Raw genomic sequence first — 4505 nt, 5'->3', positions numbered from 1 at the left:
AAAAAAAAAAAAAAAAAAAAAAAAAGACAAAGGGATGGGTGTACTTTGTGAAATAACACTTGGAAGCTAAGGGTAGCAAATAGGCCAGGATGAAAAAGAAGCTACATTTTAAATCCCCAAAATGTAAAGGTAAAAGTGAAATGCACAGGCTGGGGAGATAGCTCAGTGCTCTAAATATCTGCCTGAGAAGCACAAGGACCCGAGTCTGATCCCCAGGACCACAAGCCCTGGCGGTCCTTGCCAAGTTGGCCACAGAAGCCAAGCATGATGGCGCACGCCTGTAATCCCAGAGCTGGAGAGGCTGAGACAGGAGGATCACTGGGAGTCTCAGCTGCATAGCATGACCTTGTACCAAATAAATAAAGATTTTAATAAATAAATAAAATAAAAAATAAAAATAAAAAAGTGAAATACACGTTTAAGCCTGAAAAGCACAAAATGAACATAGCAGAAAATATAAAGAGAAGCACAGGAAGCAAGCTCATATTCTTTTTCAGGTTTGGAAAAGTAAACTAGCTGGAAATCAGACCAACTTAATTCTTCACCTTGTATGGCATTTGCCAAAATTCCATCTGAGTATACACAAGATAGACAAAAATTAATGATACAATATACATACAACTATAGTGATTTTTTTAAATAAATAAGTGGTGGCTGGGAATGTAGTTTAATAATACAGTGCTTGCCTGCTTAACATGTGAGGACCTAGATGGGTGGGTGGATGGATGGATGGATGGATGGACAGACAGAGTAAACATGAGACAAATCACAGAATTAAATACACCTAACATGAAATAATTTTTAAAATATAGGTAAAGTTTTAACTTGTCCAGGGGCACGTACATCTAAAAATAGCATAAAAACAACAAATGGAAAGAATCATAATCCCAGCACATGGAAGGCAGAAGGACTGTCAAGAGTTTGAAGTCAGCCTGGGTTACATGATGAGTTCAAGGCCAGCCTGAATTACATAGTGAGACCCTGTTCCCACAACAACCAGAAGAAGGACTTGGAGGAGGAGGAGAAGGAAGAGAAGGAGAAGGGAAAGGGGAAAGAAAAAGAAAAAGGACAACTTGGCTTAAATAATTTTGAAATATAAAATTGTAAAAAAAAATAAAATTAAAAGGCAAACAATGTACTGAAAAAAGTTACAAATGACTAGCTATATCAATTTTCCTGTTTTTTTAAAAAGTGAACCAAAATTTTTATTCATTCATTTCTTGCATTTGAAGTATTCTTCGATGACATTCTTGGCCTGCGATTCTTTACCATCGTCCTTAACCACAACACAACTGCAATCAACCACTTTACAGGGCTTCCCAGAGTTTCTTGTTGTTGTCAATCTTAATTAGGTTACTTGGTGCTGAGCACAAAGGGCCTCAGTCCACTAACTTCACATACATAGGCTCATCGCTGCTGGATGCAAGCACGCAAAGATGGGCTTGGCGCTTGTCTTTGACTTTGACGGCTTCGCGAATTCCAGGTGCAAGATCATCGTGGACGAGGATGGTCTTCAGCGCCTCTTGTAAAGCAGTATTGACGTCCGTTTCACCTCCGGCAGCAATGCCTTCCTCGACCATGGTGGCAGGTTCCGCGTGAATCTGAATCTTGAACACACCCAAGCCTCCGTCTCTGCGCGACTTGGTGGCAGCAGGGAAAGAGGCCAATTTCCCTTTCAAATAAATATCACATATGCTAATACCCTACGTGGGTGCTGTCCAGCTGAGCTTTCTGCTACGATACACATGTTCTGAGCCTGCACTGTTAGCTTGGGAGCCACTGCCCACAGAGCACCTGGGATGCAGCTGGTACCAGGACTGAATGGCAATGTTTTAGGGGCATTGGTTAAATTAATTTTATTATAAAGATTTTTTATTACTAATATAAAATTGTATTTTACCTGTTTCTTTTTAACTGTCTCATGTGGCCATGAGAAAATTAAAATGTCATGTGTAATTCTCATTCGGCCTCTATTGGACAGAGCAGTTCTGTAAGAATGGTCAGGAAAGCAAAGGGAAAATTCATGGGGGAAGAAACAGAAATGATCAATAGGCCACAACCAAGACACGTTCTGCTTCACCTAAAATCCAAGAAATACATATTAAAACAAGTTACAATTTTTCTCTATCAAACTGACAAAGTTTTTTTTTTTTGTTTTTTGTTTTTTTAAATCTTCATTATTGGCAAGGGTTCTTTAAAATCAGCGCTTGCATATACCACTGGTGGGAAGTATGTATTGATTCAAACTTTCTGGAAAGTGATTTCAATATATGAATCAAGAATCTTAAAAATACTTACACTCTTGCCTCAGTGTCTCTATATCTAGGAATTCAGCCTACAGAAATAAAAGGACACTCATCACAGTACTACTTCTAATGGTGAAGGACTAGGAACAATCTCAACGCTAATAATAAAGAAATTGTTAAGTATCAGCCTTATATGATTAAACAATATGGTGGTGACCAGCTGTGGTGGCTGCACACATGTGGAATCCCAGCACGCAGGAGGCTGAGGCAGGAGGATCACTGAGTCAGAGGCCAGCCTGGGCTACATAGTGAACTCAAGGCCAGCTTGAACTACGCGTGAGAAGTTGTCTCAAAACAGAAGAAAGCAAAACAAAACAACAAATTTCTAGTGAGGAAAAAAATGTTCACAACGATGAATAAAAAAAAGTTTATTTTACAGGAACTCTTAAAGAATAACTACATATATTATGCATACATAAACACTATTTCATAAAGTTAGGACCAAATTTCATATTTTATGACACTTATAGTTAGAATAAAAATTAGGCAATGCAAGAAAGGTTATAAGCAACTGTCTCTGGGAATTAGATTATTTTTATTTTCGTCTTTATATTTTTATGATTTTTGCTTTTCAAAATATTTATGAATAATTTTACTTTTAAAATCAGAAAATGACTTTTTAGAGTAGTTAATATCCTATCAATTCCCACCTTCATATTTCGTTTTTAAGGTCCTCTATAAATTAGGTCCCTTCATGTCCCAAATGCCAGTGGGCTGCTCCTCCGTGGGGTGCCGGGCCTCAGCCTCCCCTGACCAAGCTGACTGCTCAGTGAGAGCCAGTACAGATGTCCATTCATCCTGCCCTCCAGCCCTGACAGCTATGCCTTGTACCCGGCACTTTAAGGCAGGAGAAGTGGGAGGAAGCATTTTCCCTCTAAATTGTAACTTTAACCCCCTTTTCCTATAGGAATGCTTTTGTCCCAGCTCTACCAGACTGGAAGATGACCTTGAGCAAGTCACTTTGCTTCAGTGTGGGTTTCCTCTTGTGTGAAATAAAGGAGACAAAGGTACAGTGATGCGGTGAAAGCTGCTGAGAAGATAGATAAGAGCTCTCCAATCTGCTTAGCTCAGTGCTGGGCCTGCTTTTCGTCACCACCGTCAGCTAAGTCCATCCTAACATTCCAAGTCTCGCCATGCCCATTCCAAGGCCTTTGTGACATTCCTTGTCTCGTACTGTTCTTGATTGTTCTGTGTGTCAGCTTCCAGCCCTCAACTGCACTAGAAGCCCTCAACTGCTCTTCCACCGTGAGTCACACTGCCTTGTCCTCCATCTCTATCCATACGTGAAGTACCTTGGGGTGGCTCACTGTCTGGATGCAGTAAATCATCTAGCGGTGTGCATAGACAGTAGCATTGTTTCTTGCACTAACTCTTGGGCACACTTTTCCATAAATTCTCTTGTGGATTTGTTAGGAGTCTCCCACATGATTTTTGCTTGCTACCTAAAGAGTGGGGAGAAGCCCATCCACTTTATTCCAAGAACTCTGAATGCTGCACGTTGCCGTGGACAGACACCACGCTGCGTTCATCAGAGGGCTCCTTAGAAGTTCCAGCTCCCTGGCCTTCTCACCCTATCCTACACACACATCATCACCCTGATGAGGTCCAGCAGCCCTGTAGGAAAGCTCAGGTAGGAAATGTCTTCAAAACAAACAAACCACCCAGGCCAGGATGTAGTCACTTCTACCTCGCATAACATGCACCCACAAGACTCACTCCCAGGCAGTTACAGTCCGGGTTCAGAGCAGAGAGAGAGCCAGCCACACTGTGAAGTTGTTAATCATTCAAGAACAAAAACCAATGGCCTGGGGAGATAGCTCAGTTCAATAAGCACTTGCTTAGCAAGTGCAAGGACCTGAGTTCAATCCCTGGCTCCACAAAAAACAAAGAACAAAAACCAGCTTTGCTTGCTAACATTGTACTGAAAAGGGAAGTGTGATGAACTGAAAAGGACTTACCTTATGGATTATAAAAAATATGAATCATCCAGAATATTTTATCCTTAAATAACACAACAAATATTTTCTAAGTCATCTTCTTTGTGCTACCACAGTTTGAGATACTGGGTGCATGGTGGCTTTACTGTCACTAACTTGTGCAACAGCCTTTCCGTTTCCTCACCATCTTGACCTTCATCTTCCCCACCAGGGCTCAGAATCGCTGGACAGCTTGGCAAAGAAGGATGTGGACCCAGGGTGA

General features: G+C 41.0%; 1 pseudogene; it reads right to left on the bottom strand.

Moving 5' to 3' along the window:
- Positions 1–1179: 1179 nt before the first annotated feature.
- LOC101577614 lies at positions 1180–1580 on the bottom strand (annotated as a pseudogene).
- Between the last annotated feature and the right edge of the window lie 2925 nt (positions 1581–4505).

This window comes from Octodon degus, unplaced genomic scaffold (assembly GCF_000260255.1).
Source record: "Octodon degus isolate 3935 unplaced genomic scaffold, OctDeg1.0 scaffold00001, whole genome shotgun sequence".
NCBI lineage: Eukaryota > Metazoa > Chordata > Mammalia > Rodentia > Octodontidae > Octodon > Octodon degus.
The sequence above is the reverse complement of the archived record's forward strand: the minus strand, read 5'-3'. Positions and strand labels throughout refer to the sequence as shown.